The 14,322-nt window shown below is 42.7% G+C and overlaps 1 pseudogene; it reads right to left on the reverse strand.

The window, feature by feature from the left end:
- Positions 1-253: 253 nt before the first annotated feature.
- Positions 254-373, reverse strand: LOC136650030 (5S ribosomal RNA; annotated as a pseudogene).
- Positions 374-14,322: the final 13,949 nt, after the last annotated feature.

The raw sequence follows: 14,322 nt of genomic DNA on the forward strand, positions 1-14,322 counted from the left end.
AGAAGAAAGGAAAAACACACATACATTTATGAAGAATACATTTGGTTTTCTGAAATGCTTGCAACAAGCTACTTATTCCCAGTGGTAATCCCAGTGTAACCCACTTTTTGTTACATAAGGCAGTTGTGTTTTCCTTTTAAGGGTTTTTGGCTGTAACTTTTGATAGAATAGAGGTATTTCAACACAGTTTGTTTCATTGTATTCTGCATGAAATTGTGGTTGGCAACCTTCAGTCTCGAAAGACTATGGTATAAGACTACAGCACCAGGTATTCCCAGGTGATCTCCCATACAAGTACTAACCAGGCCTGACCATGCTTAGCTTCAGAGATCAGATGAGATCAGGCATGTGCAGGGTAACAGTTGCTGTTACACACTGAATAATATAGAACATGAGGGTATTATTCAAAAATAAATGTAAGAAAGTGATACGGGAGGCCAAGCGAGACTGTGAGGAACACATGGCCAGCAACATTAAGGGGGATAATAAAAGCTTCTTCAAATATGTTAGAAGCAGGAAACCTGCCAGAGAAGTGGTTGGCCCTCTGGATGGTGAGGGAGGGAAAGGGGAGATAAAAGGAGACTTAGAGATGGCAGAGAAATTGAATGAGTTCTTTGCACCTGTCTTCATGGCAGAAGACCTCGGGCAGATACTGCTGCCCGAACGGCCCCTCCTGACCAAGGAATTAAGTCAGATAAAGGTTAAAAGAGAAGATGTTTCAGACCTCATTGATAAATTAAAGATCAATAAGTCACCAGGCCCTGATGGCATTCATCCAAGAGTTATTAAGGAATTGAAGAATGAAATTGCTGATCTCTTGACTAAAATATACAACTTGTCCCTCAAAACGGCCACAGTGCCAGAGGATTGGAGGATAGCAAATGCCTATCTTTAAAAAGGGAAAGAGGGGGGGACCCGGGAAACTATAGGCCAGTCAGCCTAACATCTATACCGGGTAAGATGGTGGAATGCCTCATCAAAGATCGAATCTCAAAACACATAGACGAACAGGCCTTGCTGAGGGAGAATCAGCATGGCTTCTGTAAGGGTAAGTCTTGCCTCACGAACCTTATAGAATTCTTTGAAAAGGTCAACAGGCATGTGGATGTGGGAGAACCCGTGGACATTATATATCTGGACTTTCAGAAGGCGTTCGACAAGGTCCCTCACCAAAGGCTACTGAAAAAACTCCACAGTCAGGGAATTAGAGTGCAGGTCCTCTCCTGGATTGAGACCTGGTTGAAGGCCAGGAAACAGAGTGGGTGTCAATGGGCAATTTTCACAATGTAGAGAGGTGAAAAGGAGTGTGCCCCAAAGATCTGTCCTAGGACTGGTGCTCTTCAACCTCTTTCTAAATGACCTGGAGACAGGGTTGAGCAGTGAGGTGGCTAAGTTTGCAGACGACACCAAACTTTTCCGAGTAGTGAAGACCAGAAGTGATTGTGAGGAGCTCCAGAAGGATCTCTCCAAACTGGCAGAATGGGCAGATGCATTTCAATGTAAGTAAGTGTAAAGTCATGCATACTGGGGCAAAAAAAATCAAAACTTCACATATAGGCTAATGGGTTCTGAGCTGTCTGTGACAGATCAGGAGAGAGATCTTGGGGTGGTGGTGGACAAGTCGATGAAAGTGTCGACCCAATGTGCGGTGGCAGTAAAGAAGGACAATTCTATGCTTGGGATCATTAGGAAAGGTATTGAGAACAAAACGGCTGATATTATAATGCCATTGTACAAATCTATGGTAAGGCCACACCTGGAGTATTGTGTCCAGTTCTGGTCGCCGCATCTCAAAAAAGACATAGTGGAAATGGAAAAGGTGCAAAAGAGAGCGACTAAGATGATTACGGGGCTGGGGCACCTTCCTTATGAGGAAAGGCTACAGCGTTTGGGCCTCTTCAGCCTAGAAAAGAGACACCTGAGTGGGGACATGATTGAGACATACAAAATTATGCATGGGAAGGATAAAGTGGGTAGAGAGATGTTCTTTACACTCTCACATAATACCAGAACCAGGGGATATCCACTAAAATTGAGTGTTGGGAGAGTTAGGACAGACAAAAGAAAATATTTCTTTACTCAGCGTGTGGTTGGTCTGTGGAACTCCTTGCCACAGGATGTGGCGACGGCATCTGGCCTAGATGCCTTTAAAAGGGGATTGGACAAATTTCTGGAGGAAAAATCCAGTAAAGGTTACAAGCCATGATGTGTATGTGCAATCTCCTGATTTTAGAAATGGGCTGTGTCAGATGCAAGGGAGGGCACCAGAATGCAGGTCTCTTGTTGTCAGGTGTGCTCCCAGGGGCATTTGGTGGGGCTGCTGTGAGATACAGGAAGCTGGACTAGATGGGCCTATGGCCTGATCCAGTGGGGCTGTTCTTATGTTCTTATCACATTCGTGTTTTAATGTGGGGAGGTTTGCATGCTGGCGAGAGGCAGACAAAGCAACAAAAAGTTCTTGATTGCAATCTAGCTAGCTTAAGCTACTTACATTGCTCATGGAATCTCCAGAGCAAGTAGGTGCTTTATTCTGAGCTACCAAGAAATGGGTCACTCAGGCAGAGAACAATGCACACTTCCTGTGGGCTGTAAAATATATAACTTTGCTTTGATGATGTCAACAAGGGTCTAATCCTATCCAACTACGATGCGGCCCTGAGTAAGGGAACAAACATTTCTTTACCTTAAGAAGGCCTCTGTGACTGCCCCCATCACTACAGGTTGCAGTGCATGCCCCATTGGCATGGCTGCATCACCACTGGAAAACTAGATAGGATTGGGCCCCAAGTTAATGGTTGGAGGAGTGGAACCCACCTGGTCTCTCCATTCCAAACTCTTGACCTAAATGGACAGGTTTGGTTGTCCAATCACTAAGCACATTCCAGTCCTGGGGGGGGAGGGGTTCGCTATTCCAGACAGGAAGGAAAGCTGAATCCAGAAACAATACACGTTTGGGGAATAATAGAGTTTCCAAACAAAGGCTGTTTGCAATGGATGCCCCAGCAGCTTTTTGGCTGCTGAACCTGCACAGGTGCTCCCGGGGAGTAAAACATGTTCAAAAATATATGAAAATAGGCAAAAAATCGGAAGAAAGTGCATTCATTCCAATTGCATAAGGGTTCAAGACAACCATAGAGTCTACTTGTGGTAACTATAAGGGGTAATTGTCTGAAACTCTATCAGCACTCCAGAATCCTGCTGCCCCTTTCATAGGAACAAATACCTGAGTGACTAAGAAGTGAGTATAAATGCAGCTTCTCCAACCTCCCACCCCAGCTGGTAGAGAAATCACTATTGGGGCAGCAGGCAGCACATCTAGTTAGGACAGTCAGCATCTAGTATAGAATAGTGGCAGTGATCCCGTTTGAACATACACAGTTGATGCGAGTAGGATTGCCACCATTGCCACCATTGCCACCTGGAATTAGAGCCCCACCAGAAAAAAACATGGTGGCAATCCTAAATTGGTTGATACATACCTAAGGGCAGTCTGAACTGATGGTGTTATATACTATCCATTATGCCAGTCTGGTACTTTCTACTTTTTTAGTGGCTCCTGTAATAAATATGGGTTTTGATCAGCCCATAGGTTAGCTCTTGGTGCTTAAGAACCTGCTCTTAGTTTGAGTGTTGCTCCTGTTTCAAAGAGTTGAGATACTTTCCTGAAACTATTAAGGACTACATTCGTAGCAATTGAGTACTAAAGCCAATTTATCATGGGAGCTGTGCATTCTGAATGCACCCTTAGCCTTCACATGCAAAGTCTTTTTGAAGAAGTTTTTCTGTTTAGGAGGAATGACCAGGGAATTTCCACAACAGAGGAAGAAGAATTTCAAGAAGTGACAACTTGCCTGTAGTGAGCAAACTTAAAATATGTAGCAACTCTTTGGCACAAGTGATCCTGGAGGGGTAGATTCGTTCCTGAAGTTTGTCTCAGAAGTTTTTCTGCATATATTAAGAGTTGCCTAGGGTCAATTTTAACTGAAGTATGCTGAATTTGCTCACTTTTTAAAAAAGGATTCATGCAAAAAGTTCAGCTGCACTTTAGGTTGTGTTTTTGTTATACCTGAACTAATTTTTGCCAAACACTTTTATCTTCTGAGGTGAATATCCCCAACCAAATATAACAGGAGAATTCTCCAGGGTTCACATCACTGTTTAGAATGAGAAGTATGGAGTTATTTCCCCCAAATTAAATATCACAAGGCCCTCTTATTATTCTGACTCACCTCTCACATGGAAATTATTTGACATAAATCCCAAATGAACCTTTTATCTCAAAGCAAACTCACGTTGTTAGCACTTAAAAATTAGGAATTGATTATTCTTGCATTTGCGTGTGATAAACCCACCAGTATTCTGCTACAGTTTATTACATCATAAGGGTAAGAATACTTCTGGTAGGATTGTGAGGAACATCTCCCCCCCCCCCCACATTTTGCTTATGTTATTGAAACTCCTCTTGAAATTCTTTGTCCCCCAAACTTTACTGTATATGCAAAGATTGGGGGCAATGCAAACTTTTGGTGAAGCAAACTACCTTATCAACCATAGCATTCACATTAAAAATCTAAGATACAATTCTGGAAGGGGGATCTGAAGTTGGTGGATATCCAGCTCTGAGATCTGGCTCTGCGAAACCTTTTATTGAATATAAGTAGGTGATTCCAGCACCCCTTAGGAAATAAACTTTGTGATATCTAGGTAAAGTCTAGCCACCTATACAAGAGATACAGAAGCTGCTATTCCAGTGGTTCCCAACCTTTATGCAAAGATAAGAGAATTACTAAGTGTGTGCAAGGAATGTGAAGGAAGTGGCAAGTCAGTAACGACAGCACTTCCAGGATTGCACTGCTGCTGATAAAAAGGGTTTTTCATGTATCTGGGGGTTGCTATGGTCCTTGGGAGGGTGTGGGGGGCCTGCAGCCCACTCTCCGGACATCCCCACACTTCAGAATGTCTCCCTGAAACTATTGTGACCCACTTCAATTTTGCGACAAAAACCGGAAGTGGGTTGCGATCACTTCAGGAAGCTATTCTGAAGTGTGGGAAGGCCTGCAGAGGGGGCACAAACCAACCCCCCCCCCACACACACACAGCCCCAGAGGTATGTGAAAACCCCTTTTTCTCAGTGGCGGCACAATTCTGGAAGTGACATCGCTACCATCATCACCATCCCTACCATCCCCCTTTAAGGGAAAAAGGAGTGTTTCTGGTAGCGCGCGGGGAGGGGGGGGAGGAATCCACAAACACTGGGAAACACTGTATTATTCTATATGCACTTTCCTTAGAGTAAGCTCCACTGAAAACATTGTGGTACATAGTATTGTGCTATGTAGTATTGTGCTACATATTGTGGTACATTGTATTGTGCTGCACTTCACATTAATGTCACAGAGTTAGGTGTAGTCAGAATAGCGAAGATGTAGTCAGAATAGTGAAGAACAAAAAAAGGCCAAATTGCATCACTGTTTGAATGACCGACTGCTATCACAATATTTCTTGCTTATGTGAAAACAGCAGCTTCTCACCCATAAACTCTCAGTGCTATCATGCTAATAATCATATTAACTGGGTCCTGGTGCCTTATAGTAAAAGCACCGTAAATAACAGCTGTTGTATTAGGACCCTCACAGAAATCTTAGGTGTAAAATGTTTGAAGTATAACATTTAAAGGCTGACATGTTTCTAACCAGCAAGATAAAATGGCTTGACAATATTTCACTATTTATCTATGTTCTTTTCCATAAAGTAATCCAAGTCTTTTACGCTCCTCCCATTCCAGGAAAAAGCATTCTATCTGTCTTTTGCCGATATTGTCAATTGTTGTAAAATAGAACAATCCACCGAATCCATTACAAGTTATAAGGCTGCTAGAATGTCTGTAAGAGAACATTTTATGAAGGACATGATAGAGTAGAAAGACATGCCCTTCACTGTGTAAACTACTGACTTCTTTTTACTCAATAAAATATCTTTATTAGCTTCCACTAGGATGTTCTCAGCAGCGGGGGGAGGGGGTGGGAATACTCCTGGCATGCTTCAAGCAAGGCTGAATGAAATTTATAAACATTTCTTTCAGCAATTCACATTAAGCCGTCATTCTCATTTTGTGAGAGTACTCATATTGGAAAGAAAAGGTGTATTAACTAGATCAGGATTCGAAGTTTGTGATGACTATTTGACAAAGTAAGACCAAGTAAAGGTTTCATATCTGAAATGCCTAAGGGCCCAATCCTATCCAATATTCCAGTGCTGGTGTAGCTGTGCCAGTGGGGTGTGCACTGCATCCTGTGGTGGGGAGGCAGTCACAAAGTCCTCAAGATATAGGAACATATGTCCCCTTACTTCGGGGCTGCATTGCGGTTACACCGGTGCTGGAAAGTTGGATAGGACTGGGCCCTAAATTTCCTAAACTTTTCTCTTATTCATTTGTCTTCATTGTTCTTCCATACTTTTCAAAGGTGTGGAGCCTCTTAGTACTACATTATTTGTTGCAGTTCTACAGTTTCGGTGCTACGAGAAGTAACTTTTCTTTCTGAGATTACATAGGACATATGTTCCCCACAGGTAGCTGTCCCATAGGTGAACACATCATGCAGACCCCAAGGGAAGCCTATAGTCTGCCTGCAGTGTGAACCCAGTTGCTGCATGGCGAGGCTGCAGACCTACTCCTTCCAGTCAGGCCCCTGTACCTTGACACCATGGCAGACAGTGAACCAAGTGGTGTAGCCAGACCTCACTGGCACCTGTTTCCGGAGGGGAGGGAGAGAGTATATGTTTCAGAGACTGAGCTTGGAGGGGAGGAAAGGGGGAGAGTGAGTATATATATTGCCACCCCAGAACTGGATCTGGACTGACATCCATCCAATGGCCATAATATCATGATGCTTTATGTCATAATGACATTGGCTGTGGCAGCCAATGGTCTGTAATACAGGCAGGGAAATACACCATCGAATTGTATCACATGTGGAGGGAGAATAACTAAACATGCAACTGCCACTGTCAGCAGTAGCTTTATGGTTCTTGGAATACATTCTTTATCTCTAAGACGCTTGATATTTGCAGCTTTAGAGATTATCCCATCCGCATCCCTTATTAAAAATGCTGCTTTAAGAACCTCCAGGCCAGTCTTGCCATAGGATCATCTTGAAGCTAAACTTATTCAAGACAGGGATTCAAATATCAAGCATTTATATCCGTTTCAGAGCCTTCTGTTCTTTATTTTGATTTTCCTGAGAAAATGTCCACAAAGCCTCTCAGCGTTTACATAATTCAGGTATAATCCATTTCAGTCTCAGTGGAGAAAGGAACTTGTCTCTGCGACATGTTACAAAATATATTATCTTGAATCCAAGGAGTAGATGAAACAAGGAAAGACAAACTAAGGTCAGTGTCTGTAGCTGGGTTTTAAAGATTTGCTGACACTTCTGCATATCAATTTTGACAACATAAATGGTTAGTGATGCAATTTTATTTTTATGTGATGCTAAGACTAAAGATACAGAAGTAAGAGGTGTATATTGTTCACAGAAGACTTCAATAATAAAAGAAGCATTTTCCCTGAGCTGCAAAAAATAATACACAAACCCAAACATGAAATCATATAAAACCAAAAGCATATTGTGAAACCATCAACTCGGTGTCATTGATAGAAATAAAATGAGAATTTGGTCATTTGTGTTAGGAAAACCTGCTTCCAGTTGATTAGAAGGAGACACGGATTGCCATCTGACATGGATTTCAAGGGCCATATGTATGTTTTGGCTTGAACCTCTCCCCAAGGAATCTGAGGCCAAGGAATGCTTGTTTTACAAGCCACATAATCACAACAGAGAAATTCAAGCAGAAACATTAAATTATCGAGATGGAACTGAAAACAGAGTCATATTTCTGGATTATTTTGAAAAATGATGGCAGAAAGTGGACAGCCATTACAGCGGTTAGTATTTGTGGTTATTGAAGCTATATGGCTTAGGGTCATCATAAAGATAAATTAATTTGCTACTAGAGTGCAGGTTAAGCACTCTGTTGTGGCAAACTGTTCATTTTATTAAACTCACTTTGGCTTATTCTCTGTTTTGGAACACAATATTTTGATGTTGAATTAAATATGCTCTATGACAAGGGCCTGCAAGAGTGAAAGACTGATTTTTATGCCTTTGGCTCTCACATGTAGTCTAATATGATATGCACTTTGTAGGAAAAGCTGACTTTGCAGAGAGGGGTTCTCTCCCCCCCCCATGGCTATGGGTGAATTAGTAGTTATTACTTTGGGCACAATCCTAACAGAATTGTGCCCGAACAGTAGACCTAACAAGGTCTACTCAGAAATAAGTCCTATTTTGTTCAATGGGGCTTACTCTCAGGAAAGTGTGGTTAGGATTGCAGCCTTTGTCTCGGGGTTTGTCTTAGCTTTTCACCACCCAAGTAAATCTCTATTTCTTCCCACTTTGTCATAAGCATTAGAATTGGAGCCTGAACACTCAGCAAAATAAATAGAGACATTAGTATCATCTTACAAAGAGCAAGGGCATTAAAAATAGCATTCAGGTCTCTTTCAGTTTCAAAATGCCCATTGCATTACGTAAGCAAGATGTGACAATCGAAAGGAACCCAAATTATCACATCTTACCCTTCTTTTAAGAAGCACAAATGAAATTCTCACATTTACTTTTTCTTTCAGTTACAACTTCAAATCCACCCAACCCTACAAATGAATAATTAAAAATACAAGGATACCATCTAATTAAGCACTTTGAAGTGCTGTTGATTTCAATGAGAAAGATCAGAACAAGTGTTGAAATATCTTCTGCTGGAATCAGTGGAACTCCAAAATATTTACTTTTGGCTAGATCATTATCACGTCATCAACCTATCTCACTACCCCAAATGTGGAGTTAATATATGTAATAGCGTAGAACTTCATTCCTTCAAGTAAAAGTATGCAGTGAAAGTGCAGAATAACCTTCCAGATGAAGCCATTAACAACCAGCTTACCCTTGTGCTATGATTAATGACTGCAGTTAATTAGCACAGGCCAGCTGAGGATCCAATCCTAAGGACCTCCAGCTCCACTGTGTCGTAAACGTGCCGTAAAGCATGTTTACAGTACCCTGTGAAAAGGAAGCACTGGCACGAGTCCAGCGCCAGTCAGTGCTGAGCCCAGCAGCACAGATGCCACCCAGAGGAAGGTAAGAATCGCTTCATTTTGGAACCAAATGGACACTTGAGAGGATGGGTGGGCCCAACATCAGGCAACAAGTGCACACCCCCCATGGAGAGGCCAGGAAACACTTGGAGTATGGCTGATGGGAGCGCACTACTGCTACTGCTCACTCCCATAGTAAGTCTGTGCTCCTTTAAGTGGTGCCCAGGGCAAATGCCCTGTCTTGCCACACCCTGGATACCTCTGCACTAGGGTGGGGTGACTGCTGTGAGCCTCCCTGGGCATGACACTCCTAGTGGATGACACCTTGTGCCATACCTGAGTCTCCAGCTCTTACTGCATTGTCGCCAAATGGAGCTCTGTGTTGCTTCATGCTGGAAGGGCCATTCCGCCAGTCCTGTGCTCTGGTTGGCTCCAAATGGTGGCAGTCCAGAAGCAATTAGCGCTGATGCAGTGATACTACCATGTCATTACGCCACCCCCAAACTTCTGAAATGTCAGTGAAGTACTGCTGCCACCTCAGGTGTGCTCCGAGGCAGGACCCCTCTAGCATCACTTGAAAAAGTGTCTCTTTGCCCACTTGGCAGGGATAACAATGTTATTCCTACTCCCTTAAGCAACACCTGTATATACAATACGTATATAGTCGGCCCTCAGTATCTGTGGGAGATCTGTTCCAGGACTGCCCCCATAGGTACCCGAATTCCATTGATAATAGAATCTGGGGGGGGGGCCTGTGCAGCACTGTAGTTGTTAATTGGGGGCTGCACCAGTCCTCTAGAGGTCATGTGTGGCCTCCCAGCCTTCTCAGAAGCCTTCTGGATGCAGCTGGAAGACATTTCTTCCATAAATGTATAAATTTCTTAAATAAATAATGTTCAGGAGCTCCTCTATGTCACTCCAACTGCAGACTCGGCCTCCGTGGATAGTCAGATCCATGGATGCCAAGCCAATGGATAAGGAGGGACCACTGTATTTATCAATACAAAACACACACACACACACACACACACACACACACACACACACAGAGAGAGAGGGAGAGGGAGAGGAAAACCAACAAATTACAGAACAGAAAAAGAAAAGGTGGGGTGGGAGGAGAGGCACTGCCAAGTCTGAGATAATTACTGCAGGCTCTAAAAACTTTCCTCTCTTTTATTATTGTAAATCACAAACTTTTTTTTATTGATGCATATTTTATCACAGCACTCTTGCCATATGTGATCTGAAGATTCAGAGCTTGTCCTTGGGGACAGCAGTACTGATGTAGATAATGAAGAGTTCCTTTCATGCTCCTCTCAATGCAGCCACAGCTCCGATTGAAATTAACATCTTCTTACAATGTAACAGCAATTTTCTGCCACAACCAGAAACAACAGCTGCAGAGTTTATCCAGTTATTCCCTTCAACTCTTGCTCCCATTATAGTTTGTAAGATATGTGCTATATACAAGCAGGGTGAAGGGTGCAAAAGAAACATAAAATGTACAAACGTGTGTGTGTGTGTGTGTGTGTGTGTGTGTGTGAGCAAACACACATGTACTTATAGCAGAAGATGCTGTTCAAAAGATACATGTAGTGTCAGTTTCTCAAAAAAGTAAACACTGGAAGATGACTTTAAACCCCATGAGTTCTATGTGGGGTGGCCCTTGAAGATGGTTCAGAAGCTGCAATTAGTGCAGAATTTGACAGCCCAGGTGGTTACTGGAGCTAGGCAGTTTGAATCTGTTGGACCACTGCTTCAGTGACTGCACCGGTTGGCCATTCATTTCCAGGTCCAATTCAAGGTGCTTCTTCACAGTTTGGGGCCAGGTTATCTAAAGGACCGCCTTCTCCCATACATTCCAGTATGATCTCTTGGTCATATGAGGGAGCTCTCCTTCAAGAGCTGCCTTTATCCCAAGTTAGAGGGATGGCAGCACGGGAGTGAGCCTTCTCTATAATGGTGCCACAATTAAGGAACCCCCTAGTGGGGGAATTAAGAACTATCCCCTTCCTCATGGCTTATCGGCAAGGGCTCAAAACATTTCTGTTTAGACTTGTGAGTGTGTGATGTGTCATCTGTCTGCCACCTGTGCCTCTGTACGCCCTTATTTTGTTTTTATTTATTTTTCTACTGTTGTTTATATTGTGGTGTTTATTTGTTTTTGTTTTCTGTTTAAAGTCTAAAATTGTAAGCTGCCTTGGGCATCCCATCCAGTAGAGGAAAGGAGGGGTATAAATTTTTAAATAAATAAATAAAGGAAGGAAGGAAGAATCAGTGTTATTTCATGCTCCCCATTACCATGAGAGGTAGCAAGTTCCAATAAGCCAGATTTCTTTCCAAAAAAGAGAAAAGTTGTGGCACCCTTTGTTATCAAAACTGCTTATTAAAGGTACAGGTGAAGCAGGTGAAACCATGCAGGCTGTCAGTGCTAGTCACCGAGCAGCATCTGTTTCCCCCTGAGCAAATGCTCACCCTCACATTTGCACATGCTTGTGATGCTTTCCACATCAACCCTTGGTGTTGAAGAAGCTCTCAGTCCTTGCTCCTGTCCTGTTTACACTACCTTGCCTTGCGTCACCTCCTCATAAGAGGTTTTCATGTAAGTACTCCTGCAAACAAATTTATTTTTAACATATGAGTTAAAATAAAACAGATTATTATTTAACACAAGCTTTCTAGCTCTTTTCTTTCTCATTAATGTTGACTTGGTGCTCTTCAATCCACTTGAGCAGCTTGTTAAAAAATGCTTCTGTAGCAAATTAGTTGGAATATTCTTAATGGCCAGGTCAGCAGAGAATCTGATTATTTGAGAGTATAGTTTGCACTTTTTTGACCTCATTATGTGGACATAGCTGAATTGGCAATGTTTCTTTTCTACCCATTCTGTCCAACATGTGCTGTAACAGCTTGAGTCATTATGTGACACATTGTAAAACACATTATGAACCCAACAAACAACAGATGAAATCAGGAAAGACAAAGTGAAGTCCGTTTGCTGGAGACCTAGGACTAGATCCAGATCAGAAAACCAATAGATATTATGTTTCAGCCTAAGAAAAAAGAACTAGTAACTGGGTCGTAGCCAGGGAATACGAAGCTGGGTCAGATCTAAAGCACAAAGCACACCTACCAAGCTGGGCTGCAAAGAACAAACACCATCTGGTTCCTGCTGAGGCCTTACATAGGAGGTAGAGTGAAACCAATAGGAAGTGAGATAACAGCAACCAATGACAAATGCCAGAAAGTGATTTTTTTCTTGGTTGTTACTGGGCGGGGGGGGGGGGGATCAGCTGACCAAATCTAAGTATAGAAAGCTTGGAATTAGGCATGAATGTTTGTATGGCTGGATGGTCAGAGCAAATGCGAGGTGCCAGAGGTCACACTCTCCTGTCACCATGTCATAAAAGTAATCTTTGCTTTTAACCATGTTGGTCAAGAACAATAAAACAGATGGTAAAATGGTAAAATGTTGGAATGTGAAGGAAGAAAACTTTTTCACTTGATATTAAAACAAGCGAATTTAAAAAAAAACAAAAAACACCAAAACTTTCTCTTGCTTGACAATGAAGCTGTTAGTGATGAAACTTTCACTTTAAAAAAACCTGAATAATAAAAATGTGTCTGAATAAAAAACATGTATGTGACTTTCCAAAAAGGAAACAGAATTTTACTTAAATACACTGGTGTGATCAACAGGTTTGATGAATAAAGCAAGGATGAAGATTAGCATACCCGAGTAAAGGAAGCACAGTCCCTCTCCTGGGTGGCACAGCCATGTAGCAACCTGACATGGCTTGCAGTCGGCAAGGGAAGCAAGGGGGTGGCAGATTCAGTGTACACCTCAGCTCTGCTGCCACCTCCCTGCAGCCTGCCACAGACAAAAGCCATATTGATCTGCTGTCCACTTGCTAAGAGCAAGCAAGAATCAGATCATCCACTTCCCTCCCCGTGCTCCATCCTTGCATGAGAGTTAAGGTTTAAAGGAAACATGTCCCTTTAAATTTTAAACCCTGTACAAGAACAGAAGCTGGGGAGGAGTAGAGAAGTTCTCCTTCCTCACACGATATTTAAAGGGAATGTGTCCCTTTAAACTTCAAATCCCTTGCAAGGATGGAGGGCAGTGAAGCAAGAAGTTTTGCTTCTTTTTTGGAGGGAGGGTGTGTAATTGACTGTACCCCCCCTGATATAGGTGACAGCACTGACGAGTGGCACTGGGCAGGGGGCCTGGTCCACGTGGTTACAATCTAAAATGCATTACATGTGACATACATGTAACACCCTTGTATGTTCTTGTTTACCTATAGACATGCTTCAGAATAGAAACTTGTGGTTTCACTTTAGGGGTCTAATGGATTGAATTCTACAGGCCAGAATTCTACAGAATTCTTTGTTGTTAGTGCATATGTGCTCACGTATACATTCCAAGGAATCAGACCGGGTGCTGACTACATTGGTGGTACTATGCATGTTGTGAATGTGTACTTATTGTGCTGCCATATGAAGGCCCTTTAAACCAGAGACAAGCTGTGATGGCTGGCAATATTTTGGTAGAATGCAAATGGGCACTGATCTTCTATCCAGCACCATGCGGATGACCTAACAGTCCGAAGTCAATTCTGATCTCCCTTTCAGTCAAATGATTGCTTGTTATCTAGTTACAGGCTGCCTCTCTGCTATAACAGTATGTTTGTAGGGCCACTTCCAGTCTAGGCAGGAAGGCTGAATATAATGCAAAGGACACCAGACAGACAAATGAGAAAGCATTCTCTGCATGAAGGAAAAGCATTCCAAAATGTTCGGCACTTTGTCCAACTGCCAAATTAAAAACCAGTTTGTATTCAACTAAACTGACTCAGTAGAAAAGAAACCAGACCAGGTATTTTCAAATTCTGTCACAGCAAGAGACCCCACATTAGTAATAAGTGTTCTCAGTCCAGTAAAAGGTAACTAAGGGCTCAATCCTATCCAATTTTCCAGTGCCGATGGAGCCATGCCAATGGGGTGTGCTCTGTTTCCTGCAGTGGGAGGACAGTCACAGTGGCCTTCTCAAGGTAAGGAAATGTTTGTTCCCTTGCTTTGGGGCTGCAATGCAGATGCATCAGTACTGGAAAGTTGGGTCTAGTACTGGGTCCTAAGGCAGGACGAAGGCCCAGACCAAACATGTA

Source organism: Tiliqua scincoides, chromosome 4 (assembly GCF_035046505.1).
Source record: "Tiliqua scincoides isolate rTilSci1 chromosome 4, rTilSci1.hap2, whole genome shotgun sequence".
NCBI lineage: Eukaryota > Metazoa > Chordata > Lepidosauria > Squamata > Scincidae > Tiliqua > Tiliqua scincoides.